Here is a 19,259-nt window from a genome sequence, read left to right as displayed (position 1 = left end):
CCCCACAACAAGCCTCGAGCTGGCCAGGCTGGTACAGCTATGTCAACCCTCAGCTGAGAATTAATCCTGCTAGTTTGGGCGTGAGGGGCAATGAAACTTACCCACAGAAGCAGGGATGTTTTTGTGTGGGAATCTGCTTCAGGAACAGGCTAAAGGAGCTGCTGAAATTCCTTTACCAGGTGGTTTCGTAACCTCTGCTTTCTAGAAGGAAGAACATCTTCTCAGGACCACTGGAGGACTTCAGATCACCTCTGGAGTCAGGGACAGGAAACAAATCCTGTCCTGCCAAAGGCCTCTGCAAGGCAGTAGCGGGAAAACACCTCTTTTAGCAATGCTTTCGCTTTCTGAGGGGCTCAAAATCCTGCCACCTGAAGACAATGACTCTTAACTCTAAAGTGATGCCAGAATCTCCTTCTTGCTTCCCAGTAACACCACAAAGAGACCTTCTAAATTTATCTGAGAATGGTAGGGACTTTTGGCAGAGGTTGGGAGTTCATAGGGGTCTCCCTGCCAAAGGGTCATTTTCTGAATGCCAGCCAATCTAACATGAATTATAGTTTTACATCTGAACGGTAAGGGAGGGAGCCATGGAGGTGGAGATGGAGATGAAGGCGGAAATGGAGGTAGAGACAGAGATGGAGATGGAGGTGGGGATGAAAATGGAGATAGAGATGGAGATGGAGGTGCAATGGAGATTATCCTCCCTAAAATTACCAAGGGAGAGAGGCCAGTAATGAGGGGCTCTCTTCTCTCTGCCATGGGACCTAGACAAATTTTCTGCAGTACCGGAGTTACAAATGGCAAAATTCCACTGGGCTGGAAGAGACTGTAGGTGAAAGGATTGTAACTGAGGCACAGAATCCTTGTTGCGAGATCTGATGAAAAGCCTTCTTCCTAAATATATATTTATTTAAGACAACAGCAAGGATTTTATTGTTACAGGACTTCAATAACATATTCTTTCCCTCCCACTCAATTCCTTTTGTCTTTTTCTCTGGGGGATAAATATTGGATATCTTCAATATCTGGATGTGGATGGAGAGAGGGCAATTTAGCATAGGTGTATCTACACTTGGGAGGTAGGGGCAGAACTTGAGAAAAAAAGCTAATAATGAAAGAATTCCTCAGCTCTTCCTCTTTTTCAGAGTCAGCCCTCAACAGGTTCACAAGGTACCACAATCAGTTAACAAGGAACAATGCCATGAGAAGGAAGAAGGAGGCCCAGAGCCACGTCTGGGTTACAAAAACGATTTTGAATTTGCAGAACATCAGAGGTGATTACATTCAATCACAAGTAGAGAAATGCCTTCTGAAATCACACACATGCACATATACATACATAAACATGCAGGACGTCCCTTCTAGATGTAGATAATAGGAAGCTGACAGTGGAAGGCTGATGCTAAATCAGAAGCTCTTCCTGTGGAAAGAAAGAGAGGTGGTTAATAGCATTACAGAACTAGGCATGAAAATTGGGAGCTGTTCTGCAATACCCCTCACTTCACAACTGCTCTGATTGTCTTTTGTTACCTCCAGGTGTTTAGTATTATCTGGTGGGGAGTAGGAGGTACTTGTCAATACTTCCACCTTCATGTCCAATCACACAACCTCCACCCCCCCCATGCCCCTACCCCGCTCTCCCAGGAAATTTACACTCATGCTTTTTCCTTCTCTTCTTCTTTTTTTTAAAAATAAATTTATCTATCTATTTATTTATTTATTTTTGGCTGTGTTGGGTCTTCTTTGCTGCACGTGGGCTCTCTCTAGTTGCGGCGAGCTGGGGCTACCATTCGTTGCGGTGCGTGGGCTTCTCATTGCTGTGGCTTCTCTTGTTGCAGAGCACGGGCTTCAGTAGTTGTGGCACATGGGCTCAGTAGTTGTGGCTCACAGGCTCTAGAGCTCAGGCTCAGTAGTTGTGGCGCAAGGGCTTTGTTGCTCCGTGGCATGTGGGATCTTCCCGGACCAGGGATCAAGCCTGTGTCCCCTGCATTGGCAGGTGGATTCCTAACCACTGCGCCACCAGGAAAGCCCCTTTTCCTTCTATTCTACCCTTCCCTCTCAGCAGTCTTCCTATCAGATATAAAATATGCTTGTGTCTTCCTCCAGTGCCTGACTCATCAATATCCACCATCTCAATTTTCAGTGTCCCATTTGTTCCTTAGGCCACTCTAAACTACTTCTGGATCTAAGTGCTCCAGGATTTTAAGCCTCCTCTTTTTTTGATATTATTGATCACTCCTTCTTGGATCACTCTCTCCTGGTTTTCCATCTACCTCCTGGCAGCTCCTTCTCAGGCTCATCTTTTTTTGTATCCATTTAATTCTGAAGTTCCTCAAGCATGGCTCTTGACCTTCTTTTCTTCTTGCTCAGTACCCTCCTTCCCTCAGGCCTAGGCTAACTCATCCACACCCAAGGGTGCAAGTAATCACTATCTGTCAATGATTCTTCTCTTATCCACCTGAGCCCAACTCTATATACCCGACTGTCAGCTTGGTCTCTCTTCTGGGCAGATCAGAAGCCTTCAAGCTATCTGATCTCACAATCTTTCCATTCAATCCCGTCCTCTTCCAAGAGTCCCATCTCAGTGAACCAGCACCCACATCCATTTTTGGCCACATGCAAGAAACATGATTTTTCTTTGATGACTCCCTTTCCTTCACTGCCCACCTAATCCATCACCAAGTCCTATGCCCTGGATCTCCTAAAGGGTGCTCAGAACCTTCCTCTTACTGTTTCCATGACCATAACCCTAGACCAAGCCTACACCATCTGCCATCTAGACTACTCCTATGTCAACCTGGCCTCCTTCTAACAAGGAATCTTTTCAAGATGCCATTCTGACCATGCTACCCGCTTTGCTGAAGCATGTCAGGTGCTTCCCATTGCACTTAGGATAATGACAAGATTTTCAACATGAGTAGTATGGCTGCACTAGGTTTGGTCCTTTTCCAATATTCCAAACTTCATCTCATAGCTCCTTCCTCCTTGCTTTACAAACAGCACTGGTCTTTTCCTCAATTTCTCCAACTAACCATGCTCCCTGTCATCACATAACCCTTGCACACTAAGTTACCTCTGTCTGAAATATTTTTTGCCTAGTTGAATTTATTCTCAGTTCAAGAGGCAGTTCCTCAAGGAAGAATTTCTAGGCATTATTAATTCTATCAATTGGTTCCATAATACTATGTATCCATATCAATTTGTATTATAATGCAGGGATCATTTTGCATTGGTTTACTGTTATTATTGCTATATTACAGTGATTAAGTCTGTAAGCTCCATCCTATTACCAGTGTTAGCTCAGTACCTGGCACAGAATGGGCATGTAGTAAATATTTATTTGAGAAATAAAGGAAGCAAATAAAGAAGTCTGAGAGAGAGGGAGGAATTAGGGAGAGAATGAAGAAATGAACACTCACATTTATGTTTCATTTCAGAATCACTAGAAACAGGTCAGCCCAACATGACATGGAAGGAGTCTACCTGAATTCACTCATTTATTCAACAAATATGTATTATTCATGATTAAAGTAATATACTTTTTTCTGATTATGAACATAATTTGGAAACCATGGAAAAATACTCAAAATATAAAAGAGAACAATTCACAGTCCAGTGATGAACTACTGTTAAAATAATTTGCCATGTTTCTTTCCAGGTTTTTTCAATGTATATATAGTATTTATATAAGTAGGATCATTCTGTATATAGACTTCTTTCTTTCCCTTAGTGATGTATGATGAACATTTTCCTGTGTGGTTAAGAATCCCTTGAACACAGGGCATTTAAATTGCTAAAATGTATTATATTGCAAGCATGTATGTGATTTAGACATCTTTCCACTCGTCAGATATTTAAGGGCATGCCAATTTGTCACTTCTATAACTAACATATACATGCTTTGTAGGGCCCAGAGACAAATAGGGTAGTGCATGGACTTTTGTAGGAAGTGGATTTGGAGAAAACAGGAGGCAGCTTTTTCCAAGTGGCTAATATTTGCTTAAGGATTGCGGGGCCTGAAGCAGGTGTCCTCAGAATGTAACGTATTGTTAGTCATGGTAAAGAGCTTTTCGTCTCTCAGGTGTGAGCCCGGGCCGAAGTGCCTGATCCCGGGGCGGGTCTGCCTCAATCGCACCTGACCGTCAAACCCTGGGGCGAGGAGCCCCTGCGGCTTTGGCTGGGACTAGGGTCCCGCCCCCGTACAGATGCCGGGCGCTCAGGCCACACGCCGCCACGTGCCAGGAGCAAGTCTCCACCCCCTCCATCTTCCCGCCACGCCCCTCACAATCTGCTCTCAGAGGCTCTCGATGGCTCTACCCGCAGCTCCACCTCCAGGTGACCTCCGCAAGTCCTCCCGGTCCCCTGCAGTAGCCCCGCCCCTGGACTGCGGGCTCCGCCCCCGAAATCCGGGCCCCGGGGCTGCTCCGCCCTGTGGGGGCTCTCGCGAAACGCGGAGGCGGGGCCCTGCGCGATGACGTGAGCGGGCGTGCGCGGTGACGGCCCGCGTTCCTGTTACTCAGCGGAGGGGCCGAGGCCGGACGACGCGGCCCGGAGCACGGAGCCTTGAGCAGCGCTGGGTAACGGCCACGACGACCGCCAAGACGGCGCCGGTTCCCGCCGCCGGGCTTTCCTGTCGCCATTCGTTGCGCTGCCGGGTGAGTGCGGCGAGTGCCGCAGGGCCGGGGCGGACGGCGGCCCCGCCGTGTTTATGTTATTGTGCTGCCGCCACTGCCTCTCCTCAGCCTTGACCCCCTCCCGGGAGTGGAGGCGGGAGCGCGCGGCGGGCCGGGGGCGCGCGGCCGGCGGGGGCGGCGCGGGAACAATAGCAGCCGGGGAGGCGGGGGCCGGCCAGTGGGCGTGGGGCTGCTGGACCCAGGCGCGTCCCGGCCGACCCCCGCCCCAGCTCCGCCAGTGGGTCCTCGCGCGCCCTCCTCGCGCGGAGCGCGGGTCCCGCGTCCACGTCGGGAGGGGAAAATGGAGCGGGAGGTGGGTGGCAAGTTCTGAAACACTTCGGCGAAGGTCCGGACGGAGGCCCCTAGGCGGCCCGCTCCGCCCCGGCTACCTCCTCCGGCGGCGGGCAGCCGCAGAGAGCGCTCCGGTGGCCCGATCCCGACGCGTGCCCGGCGCCCACGGGGACAGTGTTTTGTTTCTCGGTGGTTTCTTTGTGCTGATATTCTGGGCGAACGCAGGCGGCGGCGTCGAAAGAGGCTGGGGTGGCCTTCAGCTCCGGGCTGCGAGGAAGAGCCCGGACCCGTAGCTTGGGCAGGAGGTGTCCGTCAAGCTCGGCGCGAGCTTCAGTGGTCAGCACGCATTTCTCTTGAGGGTCATTCGGTGGTGACCTTTTGACTTTTTCACCCCACCCTCCCTTCTCTTTGTCTTGGACTTGAGTTCCCAGTCCTTCTGTGGGAGCCAAATCTGTTTTAAAGTACTGTGATGAACACTTTTCATTTTGATTTCTGAAAGTTTCCCGTCATATATTTACTGTGAATTTAACATGTTGACGGCGTGGTATCAGACAATGTCCAGTGGTTACTATTTTTGCCTCTGAAATTCACTGATCTTTACAGTAGAATTCTGGTCTGTCAGTCCATTGTGTTTTGAGATAAGCATCTAGCAAGTACTTCCTTGGTAATTAGAACATCTGTTTATTTCATTCATTCATTCAGCAACTGTTCAGTGTTGTACCCAGACGAGAGTTTGAGGGTAAAGAGAAATATCCTTTAATGGAAGAAGATACTTTGACTGAAATATAATAGATGTACCTTTAAATGAGACGATTGTATAAATGATATGTGTTAAAGAAGGTATAGTTAATAGTTTGGGTCATTTTACTATGTTTTAGTAGTACATCTGGCACTTCTAGCGTAATGTTACACATGTTAGGAAGTAGAGTTAGATTTGGTCTAAATGTACAACAGCTTTTATGTATTTCCTTACAGTCACTTGTAACGTTTACTTCAGAATCCCCTGCCGTGGGTTAAGCCTAGGAGGTCATATGCTGTCAGTTAGCATGTTTAGTGCTGTATCTGACATAAGCAAGAAATCAGAATGTGCCTTCCTTGAGGACAGACCTGTCTTGCATCTGTGTCTCTAGCACCTAGCCTGGAATATAGTAAGTGTTCAATAAAAATCAGATTGATGAAAAGCTCTTTATAATTGATAATATCTAAACTCAAGCCTTAACAAAAGACGTTTAATGTTCTCTGTAAAGTTTTGGAAGCCTCATGCAAACTGTCACTTCCAGGTGGCTAAATGATCAGTTCATATATATTATCTGTCCCGACAGTAGGGGCTTTTGAATCACTTCAGTATTAATTTTTTTTCTCTATCACTTCTAAACCATTGGCTATCCTAAAATTAAACCTTGTCTAAAATACTTTTTTAATATGTGTGTGTGTCTGTGTGTGATATGTATGCACACACAGACACAGACACACACAGAGTGATATTTCAACAGAGTCTAAAATGATTGCATTTATCCTTTTGTGAATATTACTTGAAAAGTTTCTGAATACTCCTTTTTATTTTTATTTATTTATTTATTTTTTAAGATGTTGGGGGTAGGAGTTTACTTATTAATTAATTCATTTTTGCTGTGTTGGGTCTTCGTTTCTGTGCGAGGGCTTTCTCTAGTTGTGGCCAGCGGGGGCCACTCTTCATCGTGATGCGCGGGCCTCTCGCTATCGCGGCCTCTCTTGTTGTGGAGCACAGGCTCCAGACGCGCAGGCTCAGTAGTTGTGGCTCACGGGCCTAGTTGCTCCGCGGCATGTGGGATCCTCCCAGACCAGGGCGCAAACCCGTGTCCCCTGCATTAGCAGGCAGATTCTCAACCACTGCGTCAGGGAAGCCCTGATACTCCTTTTTAAGTGGATAAGTTAGAACAAAGGAAACACATTGCGTAAAAGTTTTTTTTTTTTTTAAGTTTTATTAGAAATGTTTAATTTTAAATTCTTCCTTATACTAATACTATTGGTGAGGCATATGTGCCTAAAACTCAAAATAATATTAATTTATCTACATTACATCTCTTTTCCACTTAATACGTTTTAGCAGTTGCTTTGGATATGGAAGAATTTGAGATGAGCTTGTTATTCTCTGATTTAGAGTACAAATAAAGAAAGAAAATGGTACTTTGTTAAGATAAGGGATGAAAGTCTTGAGATACTAAACTTTACTACTTTACCTGTGTCAGATTCCAGTAAGGGTTACTGATACAAATCCTCACTGTCAGGCTATACATGTGTCAAACCATAGTGTTTTTTTGCTTTGTTTTATAAATTCTGTTGGTTTTAAAAAATAACGGCTTTTTCAATAAACCCCATACTTATTAGCAGTCACTCCCCATCTCACTCTACATTATCTTTAAAGGGAGAGATAGCACTGATTCTGTTAGTAAGTATATTCCAGTAATGAATTTGAAAAGAGCTCCCTTTAAGTGTCCTGGCAGAGTAGGAAACTATATCCTTCATATTCCTTTATATCCTGGAAGAAAGGCCAGTTGGAAAGAAATCAGTTTAAGAATGAGTTCTACCAAAATTAATGAAGTTATAATCTTAACTGTTTGCTCAATCCCTAATATTACGGAAATAACCTTGTGATGATACTCAATGCTCAGTGAAACAACTTGAAGTAATTTATTACGTGACTAGTCACAAACTATCCTAGTGGCAATTAAGAGCTTGTTTAATAGAAGCCCGATTCTTCATGTCTTTGTCAGTGAGTTGAGTTTTGACATATTTGAGTCATCTAGATAATTGAGGTGCTTTGTTGCATGTGTATAAAATAATGTCTGATATTTAGATGCCAGCTCTGTAGAGGTCTCTGGTCAAGTCAGTGGTATGGATAGTAGTCTTTTCTGATTCATGTAGTTCAGGGAAGTCATTATAGCTACATAACTTTAGATATATGTCATTTGCCTATATCTGTGAGCTATGAAGCTTATTGTTTTAGTCATGAGTTCTTTACATGAACATCTACAGCTCTGTCTTCTTGCTCTAATGCAGATTAACTTGAGTTTTGATTTCAGAAATGAGTTCTGAGTCAATAAACTTTACTACCTAAAAGGTGACAGGAGTATTAAAATAAGCTATCCTATCAATCAGGGCAGTAGGTGGAAATAGACCAGTCCAGGAATCAGACCTAGGTTCAGGTCTCAGTTCTGTCATCTGGACTTTGTCATCAGCAAGCTCTAGAGTTGTGGACAAGTGGCTAGAACTGTAACCTGAGGCTGTTGGAACTTTTTTTTTTTTTTAAATAGAAAGGTTGTTCCTCAGATAGGTGGTTCTTCAGAAAATATATGGGGACAAAAAGAGTCCTTCTTGGATGATATCAGAATGCGATGTCAAGAATAGCAATGAGGGGGCTTCCCTGGTGGCGCAGTGGTTGAGAGTCCGCCTGCCGATGCAGGGGACACGGGTTCATGTCCCGGTCCGGGAAGATCCCACATGCCGCGGAGCGGCTGGGCCCATGAGCCATGGCTGCTGAGCCTGCGCGTCCGGAGCCTGTGCTCCGCAACGGGAGAGGCCACAACACTGAGAGTCCCGTGTACTGCAAAAAAAAAAAAAAAAAAAAAAAAAAGAATAGCAATGAAAGTTAGACTTTTGTAATCTACAGAAACAGAAAAAATTATTGAATCAAATATTTTCTGTAATATCTATTCTTAAAAATCAAATTAAAAGCTTTTACTCATTCCACAGCACCATGCTTACTAATGAGACTTCGTGCTTTCAGATACTTAGTGGAAAATGTGAAAGTGAAGAGTTTATTAGCTTTAAGCTTATGGTCAGGGATAAACTTAAGGCATATCTAAACAGTGAATTTATGTTCTTTTAAAAGATTATGAGAGGGCTTCCCACAAACGAGCACAAGCCTACCCCAAGTCTCTGGGCAGGCCAAATTTTATTGAAATCCAGCTTTTAAAATTATATGTGGGTGTGTATGCGTATAAGGCCTTTTAGAGAACGTATTAACTGCCATTCTTTTTCAGGGTGGTGGGTTGTATGACAAATATAGCAAATATAGTGTAAATATATGCCTACGTCTCCTGTTACCCTTTGTAAATGCATCAGGTTTGGTTAAAATCTGCCAATTCTTTAGAAAGTTAAGGTGCCCAAACTTAATAGTGGCTGCTAGCGTGGATGTTATAGAGTCAGCGCTGAGTTACAATCCATGCTCCAAATCTAATTAACTGTATGGCGTAGGCCAGTTCAGGTTTTGTAACATCTTTCGGCCTGTTTTATTATCTGTCAAATGAAAATAATAATAGCACATAGTCTCATAGGGCTATGAGGATTAAATTAGGTACTGCAACTACAGTACCTGGAACACTAGATTTAAGTATTAAGGAAATTTTAGCTATTGTTATCCCTAATTATTTTTAACTTGGAACAAATGCAAAATGCCAAGTAAATTTAAAACCAATTTGATGTACAGTATACATTCAGATTCTCCAGAATATACCAGTTTTTTTCCCCCTCTGCATCTCTGGGGGTTTATTTAAAATTTGATCGTGTCATCTAATCTGAATTGACTGAAATGATTTAACATTTGGATCAGTAATCCTCTCTGCCTTAAAATTTGGAAATGTTGCCAAAGCAATATTAAAGGGGAAATTTGCCACATTCTCTAACACAAAGTTTTGCCACGTTTGCTTTCCCACTGCAGAAAATTGCCTAAGCTTTCGTAGGTTTATTTTGACAGATCTCTAAAGGAATGGGAATCCAGGAGCTGTGAATAGTTTATCCAATGTACCCACTGTTCATCTTTTAAATTTAATCTTACTGAAATCTTTAACTCTGGGTGAAAATTGCAAATTTGTGGAGACTGGGTATCCACAACAGTTCATTAAACATTTTCCAGAGGTTATTAAGTAGCATCTGGAAATATTATCTTTCTTTTCTATGTTTTTCTAAGTTTTCTGGGTAGTATTTCTGTGGTTATATTGATACATCAAATTTCTTGCTCCTTCTTGCAGACAGCAACTATGAGATGATTCTGGGTTTGCACAGGCAGCATTTATTGAGAAGCCACTCTATACCAAACCAGGTATTAAGTGATGTAGGGGCCACAGGAAGTCGAAGTCAGTCTCTACGTTCAATGAGTATAACTTGACGGGAGACAAGAACAAACATAAGTGCATTTATGTCCTAATACAAGAAACAAAGTATTGTTAGGCATTTCATTGGGAATTTCTTTAGGCATCAGACCTGAGAGCTGGATGTTGGGGCATTTGGGGACTTCTGAACCATACATCTATCTAGCCCTGCCTTTTAAAATATACTGACTAGATAAACCACAAAAAGCGAAATGTCTTCTCTCATGATTTCTGGTTAAAGTTGAGAGTGTGGTACAGATTAGTCAAAATCTAAATCGGAAGAAAAGGCAAACGTTATAGTCACCTCATCCATTTTGGAACACAACAGGACATCAAAATAAGTAAATGAAAAGTATGAAGATAGGGAGTAGAAAAGATGCCAGTCAAATGTTAACTGGAGTCCTCCAACTCAACTGTATTGAAGCTCTGAAGACTGAAGGTTAGATTTATGGTAGGAGTACTTTCTTAAGCCTTTCTCTGATATTGAGAAGTGTGGGCTTCACTGCTTTCTGTTGCTGGGAGTCCTGAGCCCCATCATATTTCTGGGGACACTAGAAAAGAAAAACAGTCAAGCACACCTGCCTTGCTTGGCATGAGGCATCAAAAACATCAGGAGATTGCTATTTCCTAAAAGCTATTAATGAGAATGGAAACCCACCATTCCCTGCTTTGCTCCTGAGAGGGTGATTCCCTCTCAAATGCCATTTGGGTCAACCAAGAGTGAGATAAAGGAAAGCCAGTACTGTATAGATCTCCCTGTGACTTAAGGGTCACTTTTCAGTCAAAACCAAAACCAAAGCATCTGGCTTTGTCTGTTACTGTTGAGAATTTAGAAGTCTTAGTGATTTTAGTTTATTTACATTTTATTTATGTTTTGACTAAGTAGTATAATCACTTTGATTCAGAATTCCAAAGATTTAAGTAGATATACAGTAAAAAGTTTCCTTTCCACCATGTGCAGCCCAGCCACCCCATTCCCTTGCATCGAAACAAGGTTAGGTTTCCTGTGAATCCTTCCAAAGATTGTTTATGTGTGTGGAGATAAATATACAGGTATATAATTCCTTTCCAAAACCTTTGGTCCAGATGTATTTCAGAATTAAGGTTTGGGGGTTTTTTGCGGGGGGCGGTGAGGGAGGACTGTGAAAAGGTAATATAGTGCATCTGCTATATTATCCAAAATCCCTAGTGGGAGGTAGTGTAGCATCCCATAATCAAACACATTAATATTTCTGAATTGAAAGCATAAATAGTACAGTAAGGATAAATAAAAATTATAGTCTTATGGAATTTTTGGTCAGGCTTGACACCAAATAGGTTTGTACTAAACTTATAAGAAGCTTGTATTTCTCAGAGCTTTATCGATTTCAGAATTGCCAGTGAGGGATTATGTATCTTACATATATATGTACTCTGCCTCCCCCATTTTTTATGTAAGATGCATACCATGCACATACCCTTCACCTTTTGTATTTAACTTGTCTAGCTTATAGGTGATTTCATATTAGTCCTATCAGTACATAAACATCATGCTTATCCTTTTTTTTTTTTAACACCTTCATGGTATACCATTTTTCTTAGCTTGGGCTGCTATAACAAAATACCATAGACTGGGTGGTTTAAAGAACTGACATTTATTTCTCACAGTTGTAGAGGCTGGGAAGTTCAAGATCAAGGTGCCAAGAGATTTGGTTCCTGGTGAGGACTCTTCCTGGCTTTCAGATGTCGCCTTCTCACTGTGTCCTCACATGAAGAGGAGAGCTCTACTCTCTCTTCCTCGTTTTACAACACTAATCCCATTATGGGGGCCCCATCCTCATGACCTGATTGATTGACCTTGTCAACCTGATTACCTAGGTTATTACCTAGGGGTTAGGGCTTCAACGTAAGAATTTGGGGAAGATTCAGAAATTCGGTCAGTAACACCATCATACAGGCCATCATACATCATACAGGTCATCGTACATCATACAGGTTACAGGTGTAACATATATTTAAGTAGTCCATTTTTGAGGTACATTTAGGTTGTTTTCAGTCTTTTGCTATCAAAAGCCATGGTGCCGTGGATTACCTTGTGCATACATAATTTCACATTTGTATAGACGTGTGGGATACACCTCCAGAAGTGCTAGGTCAGAGTGTATGTGCATTTATAATTTCGATAGATATTACCGAAGGGCCACCTGTAGAGGTTGTTTCACTTCTACACATTCCACCAGCCCTGTGTGAGGATGCCTGCTTCTTTCCTCATTGCCAGTATGAGTGAAATTAAACATCTTTTGTCTTTTAAGGACTATTGGTATTTTTATTGTGAACTATCTATATCCTTGCCTATTTTTTAATTTCTTTGTTACTCATTCTCTTAGATTTGTAGGATTCTTTTTTTTTTTAATTTTATTTATTTTTGGCTGCGTTGGATCTTTGTTGCTGCACGCGGGCTTTCTCTAGTTGAGGCGAGCAAGGGCTACTCTTCGTTGCGGTGCGCGGCCTTCTCATTGCAGTGGCTTCCCTTGTTGCGGAGCACAGGCTCTAGGCATGTGGGCTTCAGTAGCTGTGGCTTGAGGGCTCTAGAGCGCAGGCTTAGTAGTTGTGGCACACAGGCTTAGTTGCTCTGCTGCATGTGGGATCTTCCCAGACCAGGGCTCGAACCTGTGTCCCCTGCATTGGCAGGCGGATTCTTAACCACTGTGCCACCAGGGAAGCCCTGTAGGATTTATTTTTATAGGGAAATAGCTCTGTGCTATTTTTTGGAAATATTTTTTCCAATTTATCATTTGCCTTTTAAATTTGCTTATGATGGTTTTGTCATGCTGTTGTTGTTGTTTTTTTTTCTTAGTAGTTAAGCTTACCAGTCTTTACTGACTTCTAAATTATATGCCATGGTTAGCAAGTCTTTCCCTAATTCCAGATTATATGAAAATTTGCAAATGTTATTTCTCTAATACGTCTATGAAGTGGAACAGAGAAGTGGGTTGGTAGGTAAGAAAAATATGTGGTCCAGTTAGTAAAAAGGAGAATATGCAGGAAAGGAGATGGAGAGCACAAATAGAGAGGTTGGCCTTTGTTAGAGAGAGGTCTTCCATCAGATAGGAGGGAATGCAAAAAAGCTGTGTGTTCTTCCAAGGGAATTTGGTGGCTGGAAGATGAAGGCTTGTCCTCTTGGCTTTCATCTTCTCTCATGTTTTCTGTTTTCTCACTGAGATTGGTATGGCCAGAGGGGGATGGGAGTCTTTGAATTAGTTTGCTAAGAAGTATTGATTATTCATTTAATGGTTAGAAGTCTTGAATTTAAAGTGATATCAGTCAGCCTGGTTTTGAGATTACCACCCCCAGCATTATTTATGTGGTTAAATACAAGCACAGGTAAGGCAGATGGTTCAATTCCTCTGGAGTGAGGTTTTGCCAGGTGTCACAGTTCTCCCGAGAAACAGAATCAGTAGGAGATATAATTGTATGTATGTGTATATGAAGAAATTTCAAGGCATTTGCTTACACAATTATGGGGGCTGACAAGTCAGAAATCTGTAGGGCAGGCTGGCAAGAATCTCTTGGACAGGAGCTGATGCTGCAGTCTTGAAGCAAAAATTTTTCTTCCTTAGGAAAACCTCAGTTGTGCTCTTAAGGCCTTTCAGCTAGTGGATGAGGTGCACCAACATTATTGAGGATAATCAACTTAAAGTCAACTGTGGACTTTAACCACATCTACAGTACCTTCACAGCAACACTTAGATTAGTGTTTGATTGAATAACAGGACTGTAGCCCAGCCAAGTTGACACATAAAACTAAGTCAGTATGAAAGTGTGGAATTCTGCCGTTTGCATCAGCGTGGATGGTCCTAGAGAATATTGTGCTAGTGAAATAAGTCAGACAGAGGAAGTCAAATACTGTATGATATATCACTTATATGTAGAATCTAAAAAGTAAAACAAATGAATGTCTATAGCCAAACAGAAACAGACTCACAGATATAGAAAACAAATTAGTGGTTACCAGTAAGGGGAAGGAAGGGAGGAAGGGCATGATAGGGGTATGGGATTTAAGAGATAAAAACTACTATGTGTAAAATAGGTAAGCAACAAGGATATATTGTATAGCACAGGGAATTATATCCATTGTCTTGTAATAACCTTTAATGGAGTATGATCTGTAAAAATTCTGAGTTACTGTGCTGTACACCTGAAACTAATATTATATTGTAAATTAACTATACTTCAATATAACATTTTTTTAATTAAGAACATTTTTTTTTAATGAAAAGGAAGAGGGAAATGAGGGCTTTTAGAGGGAGTGCTTATAGAGGAGTGGTGATGAATCACGACATCTAACGTGGACAAGAAAGGAGGTGAAGTCAGGATGCATAGTAAGGAAGTGGTAGCATCAGTGTATTGGACATTTCAATTAGAATTGTTGCGGGTAGTGGTCAGATGAAGTAAGAGGACTAGAAGGATTGAATGTGGTGGTCAGAGTGGGATGCTTGAAAGAGAGATTTGACAGGTATAATAGTTTCTGGCAATGATAATGTCCAGGGTAGCCTTGGGATGGGCTGCTGAGGTGGAATAGAGGGAAAAGAGGAGACCAAAGAATTAAAGGGGCTGAAGTATTAAAGGGGTCAGTCAGTCTGCATGAATGGTAAAGTCAGCAAATGGTGAGAGGAGTAAGGGTACATACTATGAACCAGTTGCTGACGTCCTAAATCAATGGGAGAATTGGAGGGACGGTAGATGATGAGAAGGAATAGTAAGGGTAGTATAAATTGGCTGTTTGCTGGTCACAAATTAGAAATTTCAGAAGGTCCAGTAAAGGATTTGGGGGGTGGGGGATGAGGAATTGGATAAAATGGAGGATATACACAGCAGTGTGACAATGACAGTTCGGGGAATAATAGATGACCAGGAAGAGTAGGACTTTTTCTGGGATGTGAGATGTCATGGTATGAATCCTGCTACCAGGTAGGAGAAGGTGGCCATCAGTTCAACTGTTAGATGACTCTGTGGTGGTGTTTTTAAATTGCCAGTCTTGACCCATTTGTGGGTCATAGAAGGAATTTAAGAGATCACAACTAGTGTTGTATTTTTAAATGAAATGCAACAGAAAATGTCAGAGTGTATCACAAGTAATAAGGGACTAAGATGAGAATTTTTAAACAGCTTTATTGAGATTTCATTCACATGTCATTACAGTTCACCTATTTGAAGTATGCAGTTTACAGTCTTTCTCATATATTCATGAAGTAATGCAATCACTACAATCTAATTTTAGAACTTTTTTGTCACTCCTGAAAGAAACTCCATGCTTATTAGCAGTCATTTTCCATTCCTGCGTGTGCACATGTACACACCCACACTCCCTGCCCCAGTCCCAAGTAACTACTTATCTTCTATTTTCTGTCTCTGTAATAAATTTCCCTATTCTGGACATTATGTAGCATGTAGTCTTTTGTAACTGCTTATTTCCCTTAGCATAATGTTTTCAGGGCTCATTTATCTTGTAGCATGTATCAGTACTTCATTACTTTCTATGGTCTAATAGTATTCCTTTGTACAGATATATCACATTTTATTTATCCTCTCTTCAGTTGATGGGCATTTGGCTGTAATAAGTAATACTATCATGGGGACTTCCCTGGTGGTCCAGTGGTGAAGAATCTGCCTTCCAATGCAGGGGACACAGGTTCGATCCCTGGTCAGGGAACTAAGATCCCACATGCTGTGGGGCAACTAAGCCCACGTGCCTCAACTAGAGAGACCACATGCTTCAAACTGCAGAGACCATGCACCCTGGAGTCCACGCGTCACAACTAGAGAGAGAAAACCTGCATGCCACAACTAGAGAGAAGCCCGCGCACTGCAACAAAAGATCCCACATGCTGCAACGAAGATCCCACGTGCCGCAACTAAGACTAGACGTGGCCAAGAGTAAAATAAATTAATCAATTAAAAAAATAGTACTTAAATAAAATAAGTAATATTATCATGAACATTCATGCACAAGTTTCTGTGTGATGTACGTTTTCAGTCCTCTTGGCTATATGACTAGGATTGGAGTTGCTCGTCATTCGGGTAATTCCATGTTTAACACTTGGAGGAACTGCCAAACTGTTTTTCAGGGTGGCTGCACCATTTTACATTCCCACCAGCAAGGTATGAAGGTTCCAGTTTCTCTACATCCTGTTAATGCTTGTTATTGTCTGTCTTTTGATACAGCCATCCTTAATGGGTATGAAATGGTATCTCGTTTTTTTTGTTTTTTGTTTTGTTGTTGTTGTTGTTTTTTGTGGTACGCGGGCCTCTCACTGTTGTGGCCTCTCCCGTTGCGGAGCACAGGCTTCGGACACGCAGGCTCAGCGGCCATGGCTCACGGGCCGAGCCGCTCCGCGGCATGTGGGATCTTCCCGGACCAGGGCACGAACCCATGTCCCCTGCATCGGCAGGCGGACTCTAAACCACTGCGCCACCAGGGAAACCCCTCATTGTGGTTTTGATTCCCATTTCTCTGATGGGTAATGATGTAGATCATATTTTCATGTGCTTTGTATATCTTGGGAGAAATGTTCATTCAGACCTTTGCTCATTTTAAAAATTGGGTTATCTTTTTATTAAGTTGTAAGTGTTCTTTTTGTAGTCTAGATACCAGTTCCTTATCAGACAGGTGAGTCACAAATATCTTCTGTTTTGGTGGTTGTCTTTTCAGTTTCTTGATGTTATCATTTACAGCACAAAAGATTTTAATTTTATTGAAATCCAATTTATACATTTTTTGTTGTTGTTGCTTGTGCTTTTTGGTGTTGTATCTTAGAAACCACTGCCTAACTCAAGGTAATGAAGATCACTCCTGTGTCTTCTTCAAAGAGTTTTATAGTTTTAGCTCTTATGTGTGTGACTCATTTTGAGTTAATTTGTGTGTGATGTGAGGAAAGGATCAGACTTCATTCTTTGGCATATGGATATGTAGTTGTCCCAGCACTATTTGTTGAAAATATGGTTGACCCTTGAACAACATGGGTTTGAACTGCACTGGTGCACTTATATGCAGATCTTTTCAATAAATACGTAACCCTACAAGATACAGGGTTGGATGAATCCAAGGATGTGGATGTGGATAAAAAGAGCTGACCGTAAAGTTATACCTAGATTTTCAGCTGCATGGTGGGGGTTCAGGGGTCAACTATACTGTGCTTTCTTATTAATGTCTTATCATTCTTGTTTAAAAAAATTTTTTTTTCTGGACTCTCAGTTTTATTCCATTAATCTGTATGTCTGTCCTTACGTCAGTCACCCTGTCTTATTTACTATAGCTAAGAATTGTTTTATGAAATTCGGGTTTCAGTTGAGTGTACTTACATACAGATATATACAGAGGTGTATATGTAACAGTTGTGATGTAACATGCTTGAAAATCTCTGATTTGAGCTTGTGGCTCCCTGCAGCAGTTCACTCTCTGGTGGCAATTTAGTGGGATGTGCCCCCTCTTGGGGAATGTACCAATAGGGCAGGTTAGAGGGCCTGTCTGTGGGCACATGAATTCCTTTTAGATTGGAAGACTGATTTTTTTTTCCTTTAGTAGGCATTGTGTTCTTTTTTGATGTATGTGGACCAAAGGAGGGTTTAGAACAGCTGTGGGAATTCCTAAAGAATTAATCAGATGAATTTAAGGATGAGGAAATGAAGTATGATGTGAAATTTTGAAGTTAGGGTTTTGTACAGGGCTGGTCTTTCATGGCCCACAGTTAAAAAAAATTTATTTTAATATATTAAGCATGTCTGTATTGGATAACTTTATTATCTTGGTCTTGTGTGTTTTCCTGTAGGCTATTGTAAGTTTTTATCATGTTGTCTTATTCTCCTCCTTTTTTTTTATTATTATTTTTTTTCTTTAGCACTCTATACTTTGAATGCTCCCTCCACCTTGAAAATCACTCCTTCCTTAGCTTTTATCACATCTCTTTCACACTCTCTCCTGTAGGCCAGCACAGGAGTTTTCTCCCCTCCCCTTCATTTCCTTCCCCATCTCAGTACTAATATTGAAATAAAGACCTTATTATCATCGAAGTTTTGCTATGAGAGAAGACCATTACTAGCAAGGAAAAGATTTGTCTTATAGATGTTCTAACGTGAAGAAGATGAAAGACCTTCTCCTAAGTAAAAACTCATCACCTTTCCAGGATACAGCTGGGAGTGAAAAGTCATCATGATCTTGAGGATCCTGTGGTTCACTTCACCTTTGCTTGATGAGGGTATAGAGAAATAGGCCCTTTAATTCATACATTGCTGGAGACTTTAAACTGGTGGTCCCATTTGAAAGTATCCATTGACCCAGCAATTCCCTCTGACATGTTTTGTGAATGTGCTATACACCTGTGTTCCCCAAAACATTCTCCCAGTTGTGCTCTAATCTTTACCCTTCACAGAGTAAGGAATTCCATTAAATTTTCTCTCCTTGTTCTCTTATTTTTATATGCAGAGCCAACCATAAAGAGGAATAAATTAAATAAATACATACTACAGTGTTAGTAATTTATTTCTAATAGGTGAAATCTTAATAAAAAGTTAAAGAAAATATTTAGAAAAGGAATTGAAATTCCAAGGATAAGGTCACCAAGATAGAATGTATAAAGACAGAAGAGAGGAAGGAGAAGAGAAACAGGGCGAGCATACTAATTAAAAACTAATATAGTTTTATTTCCAGCCATGACAGAGTGATACGGGACTTGACCCTCAGCCAAAATACTATATATGACAAAATAGGTGAGGCAACTGTTTTCAGGGACGGAACAGGCAGCACTGTGACCTTTGAGAGAACATAACGCACAAAGGTGAGCGCTATGGTCACCCTGGTATTCTGCCTAGGGCCACTTTCTGGCCCATAGCAGGAAAATGAATCCTAAACAGAGCAGGAGTCTCACGAAGCTGAGGAGGCAGTGATCCAAGTTTTGAGCTGCTTACATGCTTGGAATTTGCAGGTCAGGGTGACTGACAAAAGAGAGCGTCACAGAAAGAGGTGTCCAGAAGATGTGGTGGGAGCTCATCCTAGGTCCCTGGCTAACAGCTAGGTGCACAGACAGAGGACAAGACTCTGTGGTCCCTGCAGAGATGGCCTCCTGCACAGCCGACAGCTGAATAGTGAGACCAGTGGTGGTTCAGTGCTGACCAGTGTGAACAAAGAAAC

General features: G+C 41.9%; 1 protein-coding gene across 4 annotated transcripts in view; it reads left to right on the top strand.

Annotated features, from left to right (window-relative positions):
• Positions 1-4,510: 4,510 nt before the first annotated feature.
• The window catches only part of MAPK8 (mitogen-activated protein kinase 8), a 120,011-nt gene continuing 105,262 nt past the window's right edge, over positions 4,511-19,259 (top strand). For all 4 annotated transcript variants that reach the window (XM_081232197.1, XM_081232194.1, XM_081232195.1 and 1 more), the window contains exon 1: positions 4,511-4,655. The gene's annotated coding sequence lies outside the window, so the exon portion shown is untranslated. The remainder of the gene's footprint in view (positions 4,656-19,259) is intronic.

This window comes from Mesoplodon bidens (genome assembly GCF_964165515.1).
Source record: "Mesoplodon bidens genome assembly, chromosome: 1".
Lineage (NCBI taxonomy): Eukaryota > Metazoa > Chordata > Mammalia > Artiodactyla > Ziphiidae > Mesoplodon > Mesoplodon bidens.
Note: the sequence above shows the minus strand (reverse complement) of the source record. Positions and strands in the feature narration are given on the sequence as shown.